Genomic DNA, 10,636 nt, shown 5'->3' with positions numbered 1-10,636 from the left:
CATTTCCCATTGGTGCCAAAAACTCAGTATATACATATTTTTCCTTCTCTAAGGAAGCAAATATGTGGTGGAGAGGGGAAGGGTAGAAATATAAATGGAAACATTTAAATTCATAACTAACTTACCATCCATTGACCAAAGAAAATTGTGCGGCCACTCTCAGAATCAAAAGCAAAGAAATCTAAGGCCAAAGTGATAGTATAGTGGGTAGCTGTTGCACACAATTGACCCAGATTCTATCCCTGGCACCCTATATGGTTCCCCAAGCCCTCCAGGATGATCCCCGAGCATAGAAACAGGAGTAAGCCCTAAGCAGTGCTGGATGTGGCCACTTCCCACAAAAAGGCAAATAAATCAACTCTAGTGAGAGGAATTACAAAGTTAGATGCAAATGTTCATAGATATAGAAAGGGATAAAATTTGGTACTATTTGTGCAATTAATACCTAATGAAGATAGACTGAAGACCCTGACAATGTTACCTCCATAAAAGTGTCTGTATACATATTACAAAGCAATGCAGTATATACCAAGACACCAAGAAAGTATAGGGGAAATAATGAATTCAAACAATCATGGATTTTCTGTGGCCCTCAAAAGAGAAAAAGAACATGGACTCTAAGAACCTTCAGCTGAATCTGATGGATAGGGGGTGGTAAGGGCACTGGTAGTAATAGATGTTGGATTCCATGTTTAATGCTGTCATTTCTAAAGCAAAGAATTAGGTCCATGCCAACTCAGAGCAATTATCTCTTACTTAATCTTCCTAGAGAAGAATCCTCACCTGGTCATAAGACTCCACAAAGTACATCATACTGCAACATCTTCTATCCTACTGTTTGAATATTATCAATATAAAGTCATTTTAATATTGATCTCTAAGTTAATGTAGCTAGAAGGGAAGGGAAGGCCTGCTGATCTTCCACCTCCCGTCAAGTTTCTTCCCTCCATTATATCACTGTCACTGTCACTGTCATCCCATTGCTCATTGATTTGTTAGAGTGATCATGAGTAACATCTCCATTTGTTCCTGTCGCGTGCTAGTGTAGCCCGATGGTGTAATGGGGGCTCTTTCAGGGTCAGGAGAATGAGAACCATCATTGTTAGTTTTTGGCATATCGAGTACACCACGGGTAGCTTGCCAGGCTCTGTCGTGATCCTCCATTATATAGTAACTTAATTAAAGATAGTATGGAAGCATTTATGTTATTAAGTACTCATTTACTTCCTCCTCTCAATAAATTTGTATAAGGCACCTGGTTTGTGAATAAATTGAACCTTAGCTTTTTCTTTTATAACACCACCCTCACACATACACCCCATCATCTCTCTCCTTCAGTAGCTAAAACTGGAACCATCAATTATCCTGAATAGATAAGACATCTCAACTCAGAACTGATAAGAAAACATAATTTTAATGTTACAATTTAGAACAATTACTCAGAAACAAGAAACTTCAAATTTTGTATTAAGAGAAATCCTACTATAAAAGGTGGCTAAAATTGAGATAGAAAAGAATAATAACTCATGAGAATTTGAAATCCCAGAAAGCAAATATACCAATAAAATCAAATTCCTCCTAAATTCTTGCTATCTTTTACTTCCCGCATCCAATCACTAGCTTTATTTCTGAATAAATATCCAAGGAACCCATTCCTATACATCCGTCTCTTTATTTGTACAAAATCCAGATACTTAAGTCCCATAGTCCATTGTTCTTCAACATGTACAGGATGAATTCCTAACTGCAGTACACAGAATCAAATCCTCTCTTTGAAACTCTTTTCACTGTATCTCCAAATCTCGTATCTCACCAATATATATTCCGCATCCCTCAACTGCATCTCCCTGACAAATCACATTCATTTAAGCTTTCATGTTTCTATAAATGTTCTCTCAATCCGGAAAGCATTTTAGTGCTCCAAAGCACTTCTTGCTTGTATGCCAAATATTTCTTCATATCACAGCCCAAATACATTAGCCACTGTGAGTCTTTGCCACCTTTCCCAGATACATTGCTTTAGGCCTCTCTGCATGTCCTAAACAATTTCTGCCTATCTCTCTTATTAAACCAAATAATAATCATATCACAATAATTTGTAGACTTGCTTATTTCTGATTAGATTATGGGTTCTCATTTTTCTTTGAATTTGTCTCTTCCAGCCTTTAATGCATGTTTAAAGCAAGTCATCTGTATATCTGGTAGAAGAATAAATGAATGAATGAATTATTTGTTCTTGACAGATCTCTTCCAGATCTCATACTGGCAAAGAGGTAGTCCCATGATGGTCACTGAAACATATTAAAGATGGAACCTCAACAAGAATGGACCCTGCTAACCTCTAAGAAGTAGAAACTAGAAGATTAAGATAGCAAAGGAAACACAAGACACATGAAGAAGTAAAAGAACAAGGTAGATATGAGAGTTGAACAGGAAGAACCAAGTTAGAAGTTACAAATGATACAAACTTAGTCAAGGGAATATATAAAAAGTAAACTAAGAGTTATTACATTAAAGGGGAAAAGGGATCTAGAAAAGTACTCTTCATAGAAAACATAGGGGCAGTAAAGAGAAGTAAACCAAGGAAACCTATAAGAACCAATTACAGGAAAAGTGAAAAGATAATTTCAAGGAGTTTGGTGTCAAAAAGTAAATGAAATGGAAATTTTTTAAAGTGTTAAACTCTATGAGGGAATACTTTCACACAATAAAACGTAAAACAAGTGAAGAAAAGATTTAAGTCTTTTGCTTGCATTTAGATGGTATAACATACTAAACCATCATTAAATCATATTACTAACACTAATTAAGATAGGTAGTTCAATATTATTGGCCTGGTTTGTAGGGGAAAACAACCCTTGAAGCTAAAAGATAAGAAACACGAGTGTATTTCTTCCCAAAAAGAACTTTGTAGGTTTATTGCAGAGATGTACTATGTAAAGACTAGGAAGACTTTCTGAGAAACCTCTTGAGGCAGAAGAAACGGATGATCAAAAGACAGATAAAACATATAAAAATATATTGATTACTAAAAAATGCCCAGGGCTTTAAACCATGTCCAGCAAGTTATACCATAGGATAACCAACAGATAAGCCCATGTAAGAGAAAGAGTTCCACTCAGCAGAAAACTATAAATTTATTCCGTTCCTTGATTTAAATGTGGGTAGGACCAAAGACTTTGAAAAAAGGTTTGAAAAGAGGATCAAGAATCCTGGAACCAATTAATGATACTTTCTTCCAATAACCGTTGCTTCCTTGTTGCCGTACTTTGTATAAGGAATGAACTCCATTCACACGGCAGGGCATTCCGGCAACATCACAGCAACATCACATGACAGCTGAGTCATCTGGGCCCCATAGATATTTCATAGTTGTTGCAGGAGGATAATTTCTGATATATAACAGAAATTATATCCTGCCCAGGTTGTGAATGTCTTGAAATCAGAGATTTTGTTTTCCTCACTTCTTCCCACATATAATTCATAGAGATGTCCATTGTGTAGCAAGTAATATTTAAACAAGATGAAATAAATAAACAAGCTAACTATAAATGCTGTATGATCAAGTCCCCTAAGGCTTTGTGACAACTCTTGGGGCACTTAACTACAGTTTGTAATACTCACCACTAGATGGCACTATTCTAAAAAGGTAGTAAATCCAATACCCTATTGTCTGTTACAGGTACGTAGACTTGAGTGGAAGAATCAAAGTATTAACGCCAATGTGAAATCTTTTATTTTGACATTTCTCTAAAATATTTATGATATTCTAATGTTTGACTCTGCCAGAGGTAAAATACTTTCCAATAAATTCTTAAATTTTTTTAAATCCCATTGTTAGAACTACAGAAATCACCATTAGAAGGTTGAATCCTCTCAATATTTCTATAGGCCTAGAGAACATCCTTTGTTAGGTTTGTTGCTGTTACAGGTGTTTTAACCTCATATTTGGGAGTTTTAAAAACCATATTCCAATGGACAGAGCCATCCTTAAGCACATGGCAGTCACCTGGCCCAAAGCAATTGTGAAGGTTCTCCACATTCCAACCCCAAGGTAAACACTGCTAACAAGAATAGGACCTTATTGTGGTAACAAAGAATCTGCCACTAGTGGGTCACACCACATTGTCAGCTGGTTTCAGGAAAGGGAGCACCCAAAGTAGGTCCCTCAAAACAAAAATGAGGTGAAAATATGGCTAGCAAAGAGGAGGGTAATGTCTCTGGGGCTCTAAATCCACAACAATGATGGTTACTCATAGTTAGTATTAGGACACTGAGACCCCTTAATTCTGTTTTTTGAAAAAATTACTTTCCTAGTTAAAAGATTTAGTGACATTACTTTATCTATATATAAAGGCAAAGGCCCTCCCGTTGATCGTCGATTTGCTCGAGCGGGCCCAGTAACATCTCCATTGGAGACTTTGTTGTTACTGTGTTTGGCATATCGAATACTCTCGGTAGCTTGCCGGGCTCTCCGAGAGGGGCGGAGGAATCGAACTCGGGTCGGCCATGTTGGCCGCTTGTAAGGCAAACACCCTACCGCTGTGCTATCGCTCCAGCTATATATATATATATATATATATATATATAGTGTGTATATATGTATATATTATACATATGGAGGTTCTGAATTTCATATATATGTTTGAGTGAATGATAACTACTATGAAATATGTACTTAATGTATTGGTTTTATTAATTTTTACTCAACACAATCGTGGGAAATGATGTCTTTTCACTTAGAATTGCTTTCTCAAGATGGTTCTAAGAAGCATGGTGATCTCTGCATTCTCACCATACCCTTTGCATTTAGCTGCTTGCAGTGGCCAGCTTGTCACTCACTAACAACTCCTTCTAACTTTCTGTGCGTTGCTGCATATATTTCATTTATGTTGTCTAAGACAAGCTGCCTTATCCTACTCTAGGTGAAGTTGAAACTCTAGGAGAGCAAAGATCATGCCTTTCATATCTTGATCATCAATTTCATTGCCTAATGCAAACGCCATTGAATAAATATCATAAGGAAGATAAATTCACCTTTGAACCAGAACTTGGAAAGAAACATCTTTATTATAGGTGATAAAGCAACCCAATATCTTAATACCAGCTTCCAAGTCTTCTTCATCTAAACCAGGCATATTTTCACATCCTCCTTCTATTATCATACCCCCAAATTTGCACGTCCTCTAAACTTTCTCCTTTCAATTGATGGCAGAATGATTTTTTCAAATCTTGAGGTGCAACACCTTCAATAATCTCTGCTTTTTCTCCTTCCTTACCCATCCTTGCTTTTATCCTTCTCCCATCCTTTGCAGCGTCTCAGTCATTAGCTTAACTCAGGCCCTCACTGTCCTATTGTTTTATAATTCCTCTTTCTGCTTTAAGGAATTTGATGATAAGGATCTTTTATGCATTTATTTTTATATTTTCCTTAGGGCTTTTTATTAGAGGTGTGCTCAGTTTATTAAGTCATTTGCTTTAGAACATAGTTGGATGAAACCAAAAAGACTATATAAGATAGGATATAGCACAGCAGTAGGGCATCTGCCATGCACGCAGCCAACATGGCCGACCCGAGTTCGATTTCTCCACCCCTCTCGGAGAGCCCGGCAAGCTACCAAGAGTATCTAGCCCTCACGGCAGAGCCTGGCAAGCTCCCTGTGACGTATTCGATATGCCAGACACAGTAACAACAAAGTCTCCAATGGAGACGTTACTGGGCCCGCTCGAGAAAATCGATGATCAACGGGAGGGCCTTTACTTTACTTTACTTTACTTTACTTATATATGCATACAGGCTGTTGCATACAAGAAATTTTTCAGTAAAAGTGAAAGATGGAGTTTGAACTAACCGACACCTACAGGCTTTACAAAATGATATTTTATTTAGGAAAAAATTGTTTTCTTGTACTGTGAATATGTAGTAGTATATAGAATAGGATATGAATTACTTTCAGTCAACTATAAAAACAGCGAAAAGAAAATTAAATCGTCCAGATTTGGGCATATAAAAGATACTGTGACTGTTTTTGGAGGTGAAAGAATACCCTATGCTCCAAACCTCCCTTGGCCTTCTGCTTGAACAAAAGACTGATCTGATTCATATTTTCAGAAAGTATCGTAAAGGATATTGACATACAGTACTTCCCAGATTACATCTGCATTTTAATAGAAGATACCAATGCCTCTGTTTCCAGGATGATGCAAACTAGGAATTCCAAATGCCTCGTATGAGGCCTATTTCTTATATTCGATTACTTCACACAAACTTCTTTCTTTCTATTTTATTGAATCACTGTGAGACATACAATTATAAAGTTGTTTATGATTGGGCTTCAGTTATATAATGTTCCAGCATCCATCCCTTCACCAGTGTACATTTCCCACAACCAATGTCCCCAGTGTCCCTCCCACTCCAGCTTGCCTCTATGTCAGTATGGCAGGCATTTTTCTTCTCTCTCTCACACTTTCTCTCTCTTTCTGTCTCTCTCTCCCTCCCTCTCTCTCTTATTATAGTTTTCACTGCAAGTACTGAAAGGTTATCATGATCATCTCTTTACCTACTCTCATCACTCAGTTCTTGTCCAGAGTTATTTCCAATTACCCTTGTCATCATGGTGTCTTCTCTATCCTAACTTGCCATCAATTGTGGCCAGCTTACAACCATGGACAAGTCCTCCTGGCCCTTGTTTCTACTAACCTTGGGTAATAGTCTCATGTTGTGTTTTTTTTTTATATCCCACAAATGAGTGCAATTATTCTAGGTCTGTCCCTCTTTCTGACTCATTTCACTCAGCATGATACTCTCCATGTCTCTTCATTTATAAGTGAATTTCATGACTTCATTTTCTTGGTGGCTACATAGTATTCCATTGTGTAGATATACCACCATAGTTCTTTTATCCAGTTGTCTATTCTTGGACACTCAGGTTGTTTCCAGATTCTGGCTATTGTGAATTGTTCTGCAATGAAGATAGAATTTCAGGTGGTGTTTTTGCTGCATCACACAAACTTTCACCCTTTCTTAGGCAAGGACAACCCTACAGTGTCATAGAATAACGGTGATGGCTTCTCTTTTCCCATGAAGGATGACTGACAACTCAAACAAAAATGGTGAGCACCAAGTCTCTGGAATTGGAAAGATTAGTTAATGGTTAATGTCATTGCTGGTGCTTTTATTATTGCCACTATTAAAGAGATTTCAGTATTAAGGAATCTACTGGGCTATGCCAAAACCTCTAATCCAATATATCCTGGGGTAACACCATCTCCTAAAATCCAATCATGAGTTTGGGGTTTTTGTTTGTGTGTTTGTTTGCTTTTATTGAATCACCATGAGATACACAGTTACAAAACTTTTATGATCAGGTTTCAGTCACATAATGTTCCAACACCAATCCCTCCGCCAGTGTACATTTTCTACCACCAATGTCTCTACTATGCCTTCCACCGCCCACCCCTGATCCACTTTACTTTTCTCTCTCTCTCTCCAAACGTGAATTTAGGAGAATACTAAACAGAGATGGTCAGAAATTAGAATTATTGCCTGTGAAGACATCCAGGGGTGTCGCTAAACATTCAACCGAGCATCTATAGCCATTCTAGCTCCTTTGAGACAAATGCACAATATATACATATATATATATATACTACCTATATAAATATAGGTAATATTTACTGGACTGCTATACACCTGACACAATTTTTATATGCCTAAATTTAATCTTCACAACAACCTATTAATTTCCTTAAGAAGAAGTCGTTCACTCTTCCTGCTCGTCCCCAATGCTGTGCCAGTCTTCTCCCTCCCCCAGGTCAGTTAGTCTGCCAATATTCAAACCTGGACTTGGCTTTCTCTGCATATGTGCCCCAGATGTCCTCTAGGACCCTGGGACGCTCACCATCCCTGAGTCTCTTCCTGCTGGTCCCCAAAGTTTTACCAGTTTTCTTCTTCCCCCAGATTATACCCCACACACACACCAGGTACCTGTAGGGGGCAAAGCCTCTTCTGAAGTGGGCGTGACTTCTGTAGAAGTGGGCGTGGCCTAAGTTTGGGCTGCAAGTAATCTACTCATACCCAGCAATTTCAAGTAAAATGTCAGTCTCCATATGTCCACACCAATGTGAGGAAACGACGCAAATCCCCACAACTTGGAGAGGACGATGAAGAGTCCAGAAGCCTCAGTAGGTGCCACTCACATAACAGACCTCTCTGAGAAAGAATTCAGATATGAATTAATGAAGATTTTCAATGAACTCAATGCAACAGTGAGACAGATATCCAGTAAATTAAAGGAGGATATGAAATAAACAATGTATCAGACAATCGAGAAAATCCAGGAAGAAATGAGAGCAGAAATTGGAAAGCTATGCACAGAAATGTCACAAATAAAAGATTCCATAGATGAAATAAAAAACTCAGTCTGTGCCCTCAACAGTAGAATGGCCACAGCTGAAGACAGAATCAATGAGCTGGAAGATCAGCTGCACCAAGCCAACAGGCAACAACAAACAATGGCAAGAGACCTCAAAATAGCTCTAGAGCAAATCAGAGTCCTAGGAAATGATTCCAAGGGGAACAACATTAGAATCATTGGACTACCAGAAGCTCAGGGAAACAACCCCAATGAAAAATCCACGGTCAAACAAATCACTGCTCAAAATTTCTCAGAGCTGGATAATGCAGTCATTCAGATTCAAGGAGTTTGAAGGGTGCCAGCTAAAAGAGATCCTAACAAAAACAATCCAAACATACCATAGTTAGAATGATGAATGCCGCCGATAGAGACATAAGACTGCAAGTAAAAAGGTAAAAGAAGGAAATCACATACAAAGGAACACCCCTTAGATTCACAGGATAAGTATCAAAGGAAACCCTCCAGGCCCAAAGGCAATGGTGGGTGGGATATAGTGAAAAAACTCACTGAAATGAATGCTTCACCAAGAATACTCTATCTGGCTAAACTCTCACTCAAACTTGAAGGAAACGTACACTATTTTCTAGAAAAACAGCAGCTCAGGAACTTCATAGACTCAAAACCAAACATCAAAGAAGGGCTAAAAGGGCTATTATAATACAGGACAAACCCTACAACCACAACAGACCCTTACAGAAAGATGATACAAAACCCCATAACAATAATCTCTCTCAACGTCAGTGGTCTAAATTCACCAATTAAGAGACACAGAGTGGCAAAATTGATTCAGAGACAAAACCCAACATTCTGCTGCCTACAAGAAACTCATCTCAACAGTGAGAGCAAACACAGACTCAAAGTTAAAGGATGGAAAACAATCCTGCAAGCAAACAGCTCCCTCAAAAAAGCTGGGGTGGCCATACTCGTATCCAACAACATCAATTTCAGGTTGAAAAAGATTAGAAGGGACAGCGAAGGTCATTTTCGATTCATCAAGGGATACCTACAACAGGAAGCAGTCACACTCTTAAATGTGTGGACATTTAATGAGGGGACAGCTAAATATTTAAAACAACTGCTAACAGATTTTAAACAGGACATTGCTAGCAACACAATAGTAGCTGTAGACTTCAACATCACTTTATCACCTCTGGATAGATCAACAAGAACAAAACTCAGCAAGGAAACATTGGCTTTGAAAGAAAAAATAGAAGAGAGAGGGCTTATAGACCTATATAGGGCTTTACACCCCAAAAAGAAAGAATACACATTCTTCTCCAGTGCACACGGAACATTTTCCAAAATAGACCACGTGCTAGGACACAAAACATACCTCAATAGAATCAGGAAGATAGAAATAGTATCAACAATCTTTTCAGACCACAATGCACTGAGAATACAAGTAAATCACTCACAGACACGGAGAACCAAATCAAACACCTGAAAATTAGAAATTGAGCTCCCATTTGACCCAGCAATTCCACTCCTGGGAATATATCCCAGAGAGGCAAAAAAGTATAGTTGAAGTGACATCTGCACTTGTTTGTTCATTGCAGAACTCTTTACGATAGACAGAATCTGGAAAAAACCTGAAGGCCTGAGAACAGATGACTGGTTAAAGAAACTTTGGTACATCTACACAATGGAGTACTATGTAGCTGTTAGACAAGATGAATTCATATTTACATATAAGTGGTACTACATGGAAAGTATCATGCCAAGCAAAACGAGTCAGAAAGAGAGGGACATAAAGTAACAAAATAGGAGAACATAAAGTAACAAAATAGGAGACTAACACCCAAGAATAGCCGAGATAAGTACCAGGAGGTTCCCTCCATGGCTTGGAAGCCAGCTGCACATGCTAGAGGAAAAGGCAGCTCAGATAGAGAAGGGAGCACCAAATAAAGGGTGTTGAGAGGATCCTCTCAGGATGTGAGGTGCATACTGAAAGTAGACTATAGACCGAACATGATTGCCACTCAATGCCTCTCTTTCAAACCACAGCACTCAAAAGGAGAGAGAACAAAAGGAAATGCCCTGCCACAGAGGCAGAGTGGAATGGGGGGAGTGGGGGTGGGAGGGATACTTGGATCAGTGGTGATGGAAAATGGGCACTGGTGGAGGGATGGGTACTCGATCATTGTATAACTGAAACCCATGCACAAAAATTTGCAAGTCTACAACTGTACCTCATGGTGTTTCAGTGATAAAAAATTTTT

The sequence above is a fragment of the Sorex fumeus genome, unplaced genomic scaffold (genome assembly GCF_029834395.1).
Source record: "Sorex fumeus unplaced genomic scaffold, SorFum_2.1 ptg000047l, whole genome shotgun sequence".
Classification (NCBI taxonomy): domain Eukaryota; kingdom Metazoa; phylum Chordata; class Mammalia; order Eulipotyphla; family Soricidae; genus Sorex; species Sorex fumeus.
Note: the sequence above shows the minus strand (reverse complement) of the source record.